We start from the raw sequence: 14466 nt of genomic DNA on the forward strand, positions 1-14466 counted from the left end.
ATTACATTTTAATGAGATTCAGGCTACATTCAAGAGTATTGCCAGCTGCATGAGACCATGTGTTTGACACCTCTGCTCTAAGAGTCTTTAAGTTTAAGTTTCAGAGAAGGTGCTGACCTGAATTGGTTAAGAAGGAGATGAATGAAATCACACATTCAGTCCCTATTCCAACATTATTATTGATGTTGCTGTTGTTGTTATCTCCACCTTCCTCTGCATATGGATCCACCCCTCCCCATGCTAAGCGTGCATCAAAGAGAATTGTAAGAGCGGGATACATTTGATTTTAGCTCCTAGAAAGGATGCAAAATGGAGTCAAATTTGCATAGGATGCCAGACAAGCCCTCTGGCCCCTGAAACTTCACACTTGTCTGCTGCCAGGACCCAAAGTGCCATCTGCCATCCTGGGAAAGCCAGGGCACTATAGGCCCCTTTAGCATGTATGTCTTTTGTGGCTGATGAGAAAACCTGGTGTGAGAAGCCTTAATTGCTCAAAAATACCTTCCTGGTATGCAATACACACACACAATTGCAGGAACACCAGAAGAAAGAGCCTTTTCAAAAGCAGTGACATTGACAGAGAATAAAGCATTATGACAAAGGGAATTAGAAAAGCTACGGGATGCCATATTCTGGACTACATTACGTAGTCCTTAATGTCAGGAACATTCTAAATGAGCTCCAGGTGGATCAGTGTCCCACAGAACAGAATATGGGGTGTCAAGGTGCAGCCTCTCCCTTTTTTCTATTCCTCCCAGATTCTGGGACTCTCCTGTTTTAAAGCATATAATGCATTAATATTATTTGTAAAACTAGCATAGATGAACTGACGAATGGAGTATCATATTTAGAGAATCACAAACATTCTCTGCTTGATTTTACTTCAGGTGACCATATAGGAACTTGGGGAGAGCCAGACTTAGGTCACTTGTGACCAAAAGGCTTGTTCTGAATGATAATGAAAAAATCTTATGATTTGGTACAGAACATGATGGCTCAAGTCGTTGAATTGGAACTCAGTGGGGATACAAAAGGAATAATCCATCCATCTTGCATTCTCTATCACTTGAATTTGAAGTAGGAAGATTGCTTTGAACAGCTTCTCCAACAGTCAATGGGGGCCAGACAGCTGCAAAGGGAAGCCTCTGTGTCTAGGAGGACCTGTGAGTTTTCCAGGAATTTTATCAGAGGTCTCAAAGGCAATCAGAATGGAATCACTGTAGAAGGAGTGACCACCAGGGCAGTAGTGGCCAGCAGCATCAGAAGCAGCTCTCAGGACCCTTTTGGATTTACTAGGGAAGTAATAATACTAGCTTCCCAGCAATGTGAACAATAGACAGGTCACTTAGTATATTCCCCCATCACCCTTCTCATCTACAAAATGAACAAGACAAAGCTAGGCAAGGGAAGGCAAGGAAAGGGAAGAAAAGGGAAGGAAAGGGAAATTTATTAAGTATCTATCATGTGCCAGGCACTTAATGCTTTACAAATATGTCATTTGATCCTCACAACAACCCTGGAAAGCAGGTACCATTAATTATTCCCATTTTACAGATGAGAAACTTGAAGCAAAGAGAGGTTAAATGACTTGTCCAATATCACACAACTAGCAAGTATCTGAAATCAGATTTTAATTCAGGTATTCTGACTCTAATCCTAGCATTCTATTTGCTATGCTACCAGAGAAAGTTTTCTTTCCACTCCTGGATTCAGCTTCTAAAGTGTCCTTATGCCTATGAAAGAGAAGCCAGTTCTTCCTAGCATGATATAGCAGTATCATAGACCTGGAGACAGAAAAAAGGATGGCATGTTCCCTTTAGGTTCTTGCTGGGTATGAGATTCTATAGAACCTAGAAAGGCAGAACAGAGAGACCACACTCAGGTGACTTCAGTCAAGCTCTCCAGTGCCCCCTTCCAGTCACTTTTCCTGTGCCAGGTGCTGGGAGGTATTTTCAAAAAAAGAAAGAAAAAAAAAACTAATAAAATAAATGACTAAATAAATAGAACCTCTTGTCTAAAGAACACAGAGATAAGATAAATCATTCTGAATCCTGAGAAAATTATCTCCACTATCCTGCCCTGGTTTCTCTGTTCAGCCAGAAAACACTTTAATTTATCTTGTGAAATTTTTCACCCACTAGACAAACGTTAAGTATTTCTTTTTTTTTTTTAATATTTCTCTTTCCCTAAAGGTGGGTTGGCTCCCAACTCATTGCAATAAAAGCTTCATTAGCCTCAGTGCACAGAAGGCATGTGGGGTTGGATTGGATTCAGGACCAGCAGAAGGATAAAGAAACCTGACACTCACTCTTCACGTAATTAGAGTTGGTAAAAATAAACTGTGTGCATTTCATTAAGAGAATGGATCCATCACTATCAAGAGACTCATTTGTGAATCCCGGGTCCAGAACAGAGAAGTAGTCCCATGCCAACAGGATCAGCCATTTGTCATGTATTAACCCCAGCTGTTAAAAGCTTCCTGTTGAGTCACTAGGGACCATTCCTCCACCCCACCTCTTTTCACCACTTCCATGTTGGTGTCCTATCTGGCTAGCTTCCCAGCTGGCTCAGCTCCAGCTGATATTGTACATGTCTTCTTATATATGACACATGTTCCTCCTTCCCCTCAAATCCTCAGACATATCTGTGACCTCAGCGGACTGTATTCCTCCTCAATTGAAATCCATTCATATCTATCTATCCTATGAGACACTTGTCTGTATAATCTTATACAACAAGCTGATGGTCTTCCTTTATTTTTCTTGGCATCCGAAATCTTGCTGGCTCTGTGCAGTACCTGTAGTCAGGAAGAGCTGAGGTCAGAATTTGTCTTAGATGCTTATTACATGTGTGACTCTAAGCAAATCACTTCGCCTACCTCGTTTTTTCCCTTTTGTAAAATGAAACTTAATGAGAGCATCAATTTCCCAGGGTGGTTATGAGAACGATATGACTTAACATATATGGAACATTTTTCAAATGCTATGTAAATACTAACTATTATTATTAGTTATTGTTATTTATTCTTCAGTCTCAAAGATGAAATGACATCAGAATGTCAGTGGAAATTATTCCCCAGTTTGGACATATGACCAGCTTATCTTCTACACATCATTTCCTTGCTGACATCCTTGATCTAATTCTCTTGGGTGGGGGTGAAATAGGGGGTAATTCATTGTTTGTAATAACTGACAATTATATTTAATGTTCACAAAGTACTTTACATATATAGTATGTCCCATAAGTCTTACTGCAATTTTAAGCTTAAAATAAATATATTATTTTAATATATATTTATATATTATACATATAAATATATATAATATATAATTTTAAACTTAAAATTGCACTAAGATCTTTGGGACAACCTGTATTATTTCATTTTATCCTCACAACAACCCTGGGAAATAGATGCCATCATTAGTCCCATTTTACAGATGGGGAGATTAAAGTTGAGAATGGTAAGTGATTTGGCCAAGTCGTACATAGTACCAGAGAAGGGGTCTTCCTGACTCAAAGTCAGGAGCAAAGACCCCAGTGCTCATTCCCTTCTGGCAGCATGCAGATTTGCCTGTTTTTCTGGTGATCAGGAGGACCTATCCAATATCCCTCAACCAAACAAAATCAGGCATCAGTGAGAAGTCTGATAATATAGTAGAAAAGGACTGAGAAACAACATACCTAAGTTCCAGTCCCAACTCTCCCACCAACTTGCTTTGTTTGGACCCTTCCTTTCTTTTGGACTCAGTTTCCAGCTTCCAACCCCAAAAACATTCCCTGTAAAAATAAAGAAAGCAGAGTAGATTCAATTTAATGATTAAGAGATTCCTCCCTGAAGAATGATGTTGACTAAATTTGTCCCAGACTTATGATTCAGGAGATAGTTTCCAGAATATTTTTCTCATGTGGAATAAAATCACCCTCATGAGCTCGGCCACATAAACACCAGCACGTCTCCATAACTCTCTAGCATTTTCATAAGTTATTAACCATGTCTGGAATGCTTCCCCTCCTCACCTGTCTCCAGGTTTCCCTGGCTTTTTTTAGGTCTCAGCTATAAGTCTTTCTTGACCTTCTTTAATGCTAGTACCTTCCCTCTGCTGATTATCTCTAATTTATGATATATGTATATATATATATACACACACATATGTGCTCTCTCTCTATATATAGTGTGTGTATATTTGTACCCATATATATACATACATATAAAAAATAAATACCACATACACATATGTATATATATGAACCTATACATGCACACATATATATGTGCTCTCTCCACTGAATCCAACATGAACCACAGATGAGCTATGTTCTGCCTTAGAAAATAAGAGAATGGCCTCAGAACTATGAATATTATTATTATCATTACCATTATAACAATAACAATCTTTTACATAGGAGTTTGAGTCTTGCAATGCTTTTTACAAATATTAACTCATTTGATCCTCATAACAACCCGGAAAACAGGTGCTATTATTAGCTCCATTTTACAGTTGAGGAAACTGAGACAGACAAAAGTACATGGAGAAAATAATAAAAAAAACTTCCTAAATAGGTGACTCTTCCTGTAGCAGAAAACAGGGATGCAATTCTTTGAGCATCCAGGATAATCACTATTCAGCTTATTTCCTGGCACTAAGTGGCCACAGAAGGGGCAATCAGTTGGGGATGGGGTGGAAGTAAGTAGTGTACAGTAACTGCAAGTACAATTACATCAGCAGAGGGAGAAACCTGTTGCTTTGAGAATTCAGATCTCACCCCACAGGAAATGGAGGGGAAAGCAAACCCCAGAAGATGGGGGCCAAAACAGCAAAATATGGGAGTAGGGGTCAGTCTGGTGGGGGCAACTGCAACAAATAAGATGAAAAATGAGAAGACAGGGAAATAATCAAGATGAGGGAAAACCTCAAGAAGCCAGAGTTGTTTAGTCTAGAGAAAATAAAGCCAAGGGGTGGTTTGATAATGATCTTCTTGTCAAGTACTTTAAGGACCCTTATAAAGCTAGTGCTGATCAGCTGTTCTCTAGAGACACAGAGAATAGGTCTAAAGAAAACAATTGAAGGGACAGTAAGAAGGATTAAGACTAGACAAAAAAAAAAAAATTCCCTGACTCTAACAGATGGGAAACATTGGAATAAAAAGGAGGGAACAGATCTATGATGGGGAAAGAGGTCGGGAAAGAAGAGTGTGCCAGGCATTGTGCTAAGGGATTAACAATTATTATCTCATTTGAGCCTCACAACAATCCAGAGAGTTTATTATTCCCATTTTACAGTTGAGGAAATTAAAGCAGGTAGAAGTAAAGTATCTTGTCAGAGCACAGAAGGAAGTGGCAGCTAATGCCAGTAGCCCTGATGAAAATGTGTATGTGTTTGTGTATCTCTCCCTCTTTTTCCCCTCATTCTTTCTATTTCACTGTCTCTCTCTCTCCTTTCTCTTCTCTGCCTCTCTCTGTCTTTTTGCCTCTTTCTGTCTGTCCCTGTCTCTGTGTTCCTGTGTCTTTCTCTGTGTCTCTCTGTTTCTTTCTTTCACTCTTTTCTCTTTTCTGTCTCCCTATGTCTCTTTCTCTGTCTCTCTCTTTTTCTAGCTTTCTCTTTTTCTCCTTTCTCTTCTTTGTCTTTCTGTCTCTATCTGACTCTACCTCTCTCTCTGTGTATCTCTGTTTCTCTATGTCTCTCTGTTTTTTTTCTGTCTCTCTCTGTCTCTCTGTGTGTGTGTCTGTCTCTAGCATTCTGTTTCTCTGTCTTTCTGTGTGTGTGTCTCTTTAGTTTTCTGTCTGCATATATCACTCTGTCTCTATTTCTCTCTGACGTTCTGTCTCTGGCTCTCTGTTTCTGTGTGTGTGTGTGTGTGTGTGTGTGTGTGTGTGTGTGTGTGTGTGTGTTTCTCTGGCTCTCTGTTTTTCTCTTTCTGTATCTCTATCTCTTTCTCTTTATCTCTGTCTTTCTCTGTTTCTCTGTCTTTCTTTCTATCTTTGTTTTTGTCTCTCTATCTCTGTCTCTCTCTCTGTGTTTCTCTCTCCCCCCTTATATAAATAGAAACAGTCAAGTTTCCAGGCTAGTGCCTCATCTGATCATGACTGTAGGCCTGAGTGTTTTTAAGAAGAGGAAGCAAAAAAGCTAGCTTGAGATCCCTCTGTGACAAAACATAAAGTTCTCAGAAGTCTCATTCCACTTTTGCACTAGCTGCCTAAAGGCCACAAGGAAAAACAGTAGATAAGAGAACAGGACCTCAGGTCAGGAGGATCTAAATTCAAATTCAGTCTCAGATACTTACTATCTATGTGACCCTGGGCAAGTCAATTAGCCTCTATTTGCCTCGGTTTCCTTAATTAAAAAATGAGGATAACAATGGGATCTATCTCCCTGGATTGTTGTAATGAGATGAAATATTTTTAAAGCACTTAGCACAATTTCTGAAACATAGTAGACATCTAATAAATGCTGGGTTTTTTCCCCTTTTTTATTTAGATTTCTTGGGAAGTGTATCCAGAATCAGGTTTTAGACACTTTCCCTCCCCCCCAGCTGAGAGTGCCTCCAAAAACCCCAAGATTGCCTTGTATCTGTTTGGTATATAGATATATAGACTACATATGTGGATATTATATATATATATATATATATATATATATATATATATACGTGTGTGTATTATCTTTTCCCTTAGAATGCAAGTTTTCTTGAAGAGAGGAAATGTTTATCATAATTAAAGGTTACAAAGTACTTTATTTATGTTATCTTATCTGACTTTACAACAGTCTAATGAGATAGGTGCTACTATTAAGTAGCATTTTTCAAGTGAGGAAACTGATCCCACAGCTAGTATACAAAGCAATTATAAGCTTAAAAGTGCTATATAAAGTAAGTGGTGATTTCTAGTTCTTCAAATACTTTGCAACTCTTAAGAAACAAAACTATGGAAATCAAATTTTAAACATCCTGGAAATAGCTGACCAAGTATAGGTAGGACCTGAGCAATTGAAATGCCTGGTTTCTGATCAAGCAGCACTTTGCTGCTGGGTCACTTTTGTCTTAACCCTCACCTGGGGGAGCTAGTCCTGCCCCACCATGAGCCTGGAGGGCTTATTGGATGAACTCTAAATCCCAGAGGTCATCTATTTTATTTTATAAAAAAGGAAACTGAGGCAGAATCCTTGTAAGAACCCAAATCTCCTGAACTCCAGACCAGCACTCTTGCCTCTGTTTAACATTTCCTGCCCATGATTCCTTAAGGGGAAAAACATGTATTTGTTCATGTACAAAGCCCCTTTGGCTAAATGCCCTGTGGAAAGTCTCCCTGGGATATTTCCATGAGAGAGTAGAACAGCCTGGGTGGGTGATGACAGAGGACATGAAGAGCTGGCTCTGGGGGCCTGGGCAAGGCACTGATCATGTCTGTGCCTTCCTTTCTCCATGAACTCAGCCCCTTGGCATCCGTGACGTTCCTCCTGAGAATCTCCTCATCCTAGCTGCCTTTGCACAAATCCCCGTCCTCCGCCCCATCTCCCCCTTCCTCCTCTCTTCCTTGCTCTCCCTTCTCTCTAGTTTCTTCCATTTCAATGACTTTATTGGCATGACCACAGTTGCCAAAACCAATAACTGCAAGTCTCTGCGTCTGGGGATGGATTTCACAGTGGGAAGGGGGCGGCTGGGACCTTGAACCACATTCCCACCAAGGGTTTTTGCCTCAGTCTGCTGCAGTGGCAGACTGCCATCGGCCTCTGTGTCTTTGGTCTCCAGCCCCGTCTTGTCTCCAGACGGGAGAAAGTCTTCATTCCTGCAGAGGCCCAGTCTGGAGCCAAGGATCAGAGAGGAAGCAACCCCAACCCCATGTTTTCTAAGGGCCGTTAGTAAACAGACCTCAAACTGTCCTATACATATACACATTACTGTCAGAGCTCGGTCTTCCCAACATCACAAAGTCACAAACCAGGACAAGGGGGATGTGAAGGGACAGGGATGGACAGAGACAACCACGTCTGGTACCAGCTCCCTGCACACTTTCATTCGGGGTACAGGATGAGAGATCAACTGAGACCGTTGGACACTGGAAAGCCTTTTCCTTGTTCAACTCTACCCCCACCTCATGAAAATAATACTTGAGAAATCTCTCAGAAATAGACAGAGAAAGCATTCCTTATACTAAATGAAGCCTTAACCATGATGTGGTGGAAAGAGTAATGAGCCTGGATCATTCTTGCTAGCTATGTGGTTTTTGGCTACTTAGTCTAATCTGTAAAATGGGAGATCACTTTCATTCTCCACTCTGCAGCATTATTGTAAAGAAAATGCTTTCTAAAGTAAAAATCTTCAGAAAAATTAGGAAATTTATCTGAAAATAAGCTCAAAGGCAGTTTCCCCTTCTTGTGGGTAAATTATGTAAGCAAAAATTTAAAAAAATAAAACAAAATGTATGTGTCTCTATGTGTATCTATCTCTTTGTGTATGTATATCTTTGTCTCTCTCTGTGTGTCTATTTCTGTCTCTGTCTGTGTCTCTCTTCTGTTTCTATCTCTATCTCAGCCACTCTCTCTCTGTCTCTGTGTCTGTCTCTTTCTGACTGTCTCTCTGTCTCTGTCTCTCTCTGTGTCTTTCTCTCTCTCGACCCAATTTGGTCTATCAATTTCTCTGCCCATCTAATTATTTCTGTCTAGTTACAACTAGGTGGCACAGTGATAGAACTCTGGACCTAGAGTCAGGAAAACCTGAGTTCAAATACCTTCTCAAAAACCTTCTAGCTGTATGACCCTGGGCAAGTCATTTGACTTCTCTCTGCCTTGATTTGCCATAAAATTGGGATAATAATAGTACCAACCTCTTAGGTTGGTGTGAGAACCAAACAAGATAATATTTGTAAAGTATTTAGCACAATGTTTAGGGAATAATAAGTGCTTAGTATGTGCTTATTTCTTTTGCTCCTCTTTCTTCTTCCCCTTCTGACAGCCTCTTTCTCTATCTTCCTCTCCTTTCCTTCTGTTTCTGCCTTTCCCTCTAGTTTTTTCTCTCCTCTTTCTCCATTTGTCTTTCTCCATTTTTTTCCTTCTGTCTATTTCTGTCTCTCCCTTTAATTAGGTCTTTCTTCTGCCAGGTCAGTCTCTCTGTATCTCTCTCTCTCTCTCTCTCTCTCTCTCTCTCTCTCTCTCTCTCTCTCTCTCTCTCGTTTTCTGTCTTTCCTCTGTTTCTCTCTCCTTTCTTTCTCTCTATCTCTTTTTGACTTTCTCAGCCTCTGTCTCCCTAATGCACATACCTTGTCAGCATAGCAGACTTTCCCCTCCAGGGTGCCTCAGCTAATGGAAATTTCTATTTGCAATGAAAATCAACTTTGGAAAGCATCACAGCAAGGTTTTTTTTGTTTTTGTTTTTGTTTTTCTGGCTAGCCTAGGATTGATCCGGTCCATAGAATGCACCAGATCATTGCATTCAGTAATTTCATTCTGCTTATGATCTATTTCTTATACGATCAATATGATAAATGCGGCAGAGAGCAAAGTAGGTTACAGCGGGTGCTATGATGCCGGGCGGAGTGATGAGGAGAGGGGAGCCAGGCTGCCTGGCTATATGTCTCATGAAGCAAAAAAAGCAATTCAGTCAGGCTAAGGGCTACAGATGAGGCGTATATTCTGGGCAATAAATGCAAATGATGTGACTGCATTTCCCCCAGCTCATTTGAGGATGGGAGAGGAAAGGAACTGTGATGTTTCAGTGCAAGGGTCTCCACTAAGGAACCTACTGGAATTTTTCATAGAATCATGAACTGAGATGTAGTTGGAAGGGAAAGAGAGATTAGAGTTTGCTTATATAATATGGGCTAATGATAAGCCCCCTCCTCCTTAGATTACTGGACCTCTGAGCACCATCATTTTTAAAGCACAACAAAATGGAATCAGCTATCCAGGGCCTGGAAAATGAGACGTCCCATTTGTCCCAGAGAATGGATCACCAGCCTGGACATGTGAATTCCCTTTGCTACTGTTTCTGCTAGGTCACCAAGAATCAATGTGGAATTAGCTGTGTGATTTGGAGCAAGTCATTTAACCACTTGAGGATTCAAAGATGTTATCTATAAAACAGGAGCAATCATTCAATTCAATGCAATGCACTGAACATTTCTTAAGCTCCTATGAAGTTTACTCTGGGGCAAGTTAGGTAGAATACATTTTTTTCCCTCACAGGAGTTATTGTCTGGTGGAAGGATATGGCACAAAGAACCCCTAACACAGCGTAAGCATATAAAAGAGGCAGCCTGATATGAAAAAGAGGGATGCATTTGGAGTGGGTTTCAAATAGCAATTCTGTCAGTTTCATCCCTATGCCTCAGTTTACTCATCTATAAAATGGATTCAATGGCCTTTCAGACTCTTTCCAGCTCTAACTCTAATGACACTGTAATTTTCTCTGTGTCTTCAGTCTCTTTACATGTAAAATGATAAGGGTGAACAGAATGACTTCTAAGATCTCTTCCATCTTTAAATTTATGATCCTATGACCTTGAATTCATTCTCTACAGCCAAACAGAGATGCATCTTGCCTTCCATATTCCCAGTATCTTAGGATATTTAAACTAGAAGGGGAAACTCAAGATCAGGTATCTGATTCAAGCCCTTTATTCCACAGATAAGGAAATTAAAACTCAGAGACAGTCATGTACCCAAAGCCTGACAGTAAGTCACTGGCACAGCCAGGTCCACAGTCTAATTCCAATGACTTCCAGCCTCAGCTCAGAGCTGAAGGGGTACCATGACTGTGTCTCTGTCATTTGAGAAGCAGCTTGGTTGAGTTGGGAGAAAGTCATCATCAGATTGACAGGAATGTTCTAATTACATAAACTCTTAAGCACCTACTATGTGCCAGGCACTGCTTAAATATAGTTTACTATGCAGTACTATGGGGGCTGAGGAAAGGGGAGGAGTAACCACATCAACAAAACCACAGATCCTTAAAGAATTGCTAATCAATAAAATTATTATTAAATATTTATTTTTTCAATTACATGTAAAACAACTTTTAATATTCATTGTTTTTAATTCCAAATTCTCTCCCTCCTTCATTTCCATCTTCATTGAGAAGGCAAGCAATTTTATATAGGTTTTTTATATGCAGTCATGCAAAACATATCTCCATATTAGTTATGTTATAGGGGAACATACCTCCACAAAAAAAGAAAGACAGAAAGTAAAACATAGCATGTGCATTCAGATTCCATCAGTTCTTTCTCTCAAGGAAAATAACATTTTTTATCTTTATATTTCTGGGAATAGCTAAGTCATTCATAGATGATTGTTGTACATTATTGTTGTTAGTTTATATAATGTTCTTCTGGTTCTGCTCACTTCACTTTGCATTAGTTCATTTAAGTCTGTTCAGTTTTTTTTTTTTTTCAGAAAGCATCCTGCTTATCATTTCCTATAGTATTATAGTATTCCATCACAATTACATACCTACAACTTGTTCAGCTATTCACTAATTGATGGGTATTCCCTCAATATCCAATTCTTCATCACCACAAAAAGAGTTGCTAAAAAATATTTTTATGTAGATAGGTTCTTTTACTTTTTTAAAATCATTCTGGGACACAGACCTAATAGAATTGCTAAGTCAAAAGGTACACACAGTTTCATACTTTTTGTACGTTCTCTTCAGAATGATTGCACCAGCTCACAACTCCACCAACAGTGCATTAGTGTCCCAATTTTACCATATTCCCCTCTTAACATTTGTCATTTTTCTTTTCTCTCATATTCCAATCTGATAGGTATGAAGTAGTACCTCAGAGTTGTTTTAATAGAAACAATATTGTTTAAATAACAATATTGCTGTTTCTCTCTCAATACTGGGATTGGGGTAAAAAAATAATTTTAAAACTTGGTTACTGTTCCTTTGGAATTTGGAAAAGAGAAGAAAGAACTAGTGAAAATGTATAACAGTGAAAACAGCTCTGGGTTGAGGATGGAAGTCATTGGAATTAAGACTGTGGATTTGGTTGTGCCAGTGACTGAATGTCAGGCTTTGGGTAAGAAATTTTCTTTCTCTAAGTTTTAATTTCCTTACGTGTGAAATAAAGGGCTTGAATCAGATTCCTGATCCTTGAGTTTTCCCTTCTAGTTTAAATATCTTAAGATCCTGGGGTTGATGGAAGGCAAGATGCATCTCTAGTTGGCTATCGGGAATGAGATGAGTGGGGGGAGCTGCTGAGCTGAAGCAGAAGAGGAACATGAATATCAGAAGATAGAGGAGGAACCTTCCTCCTTCAAAGCTCTGTGCAGGCATCACCTCCTACATGAGACATTTCTTGATCACAGATGCTAATGTCTCACCCACACCTGCTCAAATTGCCTTGTGCTCAAGATATATTTCACATATCTCTCTTTTTTGCTCTCTCTCTCTTTTGGGTGCTCTCTCTCTCTCTTTTGGGCTCTCTCTCTCTCTTTTGGGCTTTGGGCTCTCTCTCTCTCTCTCTCTCTCTCTCTCTCTCTCTCTCTCTCTCTCTCTCTCTCTTTCTCTCTCTCTCTCTCTCTTTCTCTCTCCATCCATGTGTATACAGATGTAAATTGTTTTCCTGATAGAATATGAGCTCCTTGAGGGCAGAGATTGTTTTGTTTTGTTGCCTGACACATAGTAGATACTTAATAAATTAGGGGAGGTCAAGGAGGGAATAAGCATTTTTATACAGTACCTATTATGTGCCAGAAACTATGCTATTATTTTTACAAATAATAATATCCAACATTTATATAGCACTTATTAAATGCCAGGTACTGTTCTAAGCACTTTACAGTTATCTCGTTTGATTCTTATGATAATCCTGGGAAGTAGGTTCTATTATTATCTTCTTTCATGGTTGAGGAAACTGAGGCAACTAGAGAGTAAGTGGCTTGCCCAGGGTTACACAGCTAGTGAATATCTAAAGATGGTTTTGAATTCAGGTCTTCCTATCTCTAAGACTAATGCTCTAACCACTTGGCAACAAGTTGGTTCTAAATGATTATTGATTGATTCCTAACAGGAGCACTGGTCAATGTTCAATTAGAGAATAAAGCAAGAAGTGTCCTGCAGGAGAGAATGAGCAGGATCACTGGATAAGAACAGTCTCTGTGGGCACTAATGAGAAAGGAGGGGAAGGACAGTTAGACATCCAAGGGACCTTGAATAAAGCTCACATTTATTTGGCACATTAAGATTCCTCTTATCATAAGTTAAGTAGGATGACAAGCATTAGTGTCCCATCTCAGAGATGAAGAAATTGAGACTCAGAGCTTAAATAGCTTGTCCAGAGAGTGTCAGTGCCAGAATTCTAACTCATTTTAACTCCAGATCTCTTCACCCTATATCCATTCACCATTAGTGTAAAGAGAACTAGATTCATAGTCAGCACTTTAGTCCCTACTCAGCCCCCAACTCACAGTATGACTTAACCTTTCCTGACCCTCAGGCTCTTCTACCTCAGTAAAATCAGGGAGTTAGGTAGGCTGATTTCTAGAGCTCTTTGTAGCATTAAAAGCTAAAAGACAAATGAGTCTATTACAGACTCTGAGTAGATTTGGTGACTGGGAATGTTATAGTGGACAATAGGGAGCTATCCAAATTTCTGAGTATTTGGACATGAACTCAGGTATGGGGAAGGCAAGGCTAGGCAAGGCAAGGGAAAGGAGGGGGAGGCAAGGGAAGATACACCATATCTGATTCCTGAATAAATGCTTCTCACCTCCTTCTTTCACATAACAAGGGTTTAAATCCTTGAAGACAACTCTCATGGCCTTTCTAACTTTTCTTCTCCAAGTTAAACATCCTCAGTTCCTTTAAGCAATCCTCAAATGTCATGAGGTTCAGACCCTTCTTCATCATGGTTGCTCTCAGCTGGAGATGGACCTTTTGTGCCCCATCCTCCACCCAATTCTTGATGGAATTGGTGGAGAGACAACTATATCTCTAAATGCAGCATAAGATTACATTAGGGCTTTTGGCTGCCACGTCCTATTCTTCTCTTCAGAAAGTTCTGCCTTCACACAGGATCATAGATTTGAAACTGGAAAGGACCTTAGAGACCATCTAGGCTAACTGCCTCATCCTAATCCAACACAGATGTGGGGAATCCTATCCTGCTTTCCTTGTACACTACCTGGGATTCTATCATCATTGGTAATGCTTGTTAAGCAACTCTGCTACACAGGGAACTGTGCTGGCAGCTTTAAACAATTTCATAACTAAGCAGCAGGCTCCCCATGTGAACTCAGCCAAGTCATTTGATGTGGTGACTGACCCTCCAGCCCCCCCTCCAACTTCAACACAGAGGAATCGGAGAAGGACTTATATTTTTAACCTGCATTGGTATTACAGACTTAGAGCTCTCAGAACCACCAGAGATCCCAAAAGATCATCTGATCTAGTTCTCTGACTTTAAAAGGCAGGGATATTATACCCATTTTATAGATAGGGAAACTAAGACTTGCCCAACATTATGCA

The sequence above is a fragment of the Antechinus flavipes genome, chromosome 4 (genome assembly GCF_016432865.1).
Source record: "Antechinus flavipes isolate AdamAnt ecotype Samford, QLD, Australia chromosome 4, AdamAnt_v2, whole genome shotgun sequence".
Taxonomy (NCBI): Eukaryota; Metazoa; Chordata; class Mammalia; order Dasyuromorphia; family Dasyuridae; genus Antechinus; species Antechinus flavipes.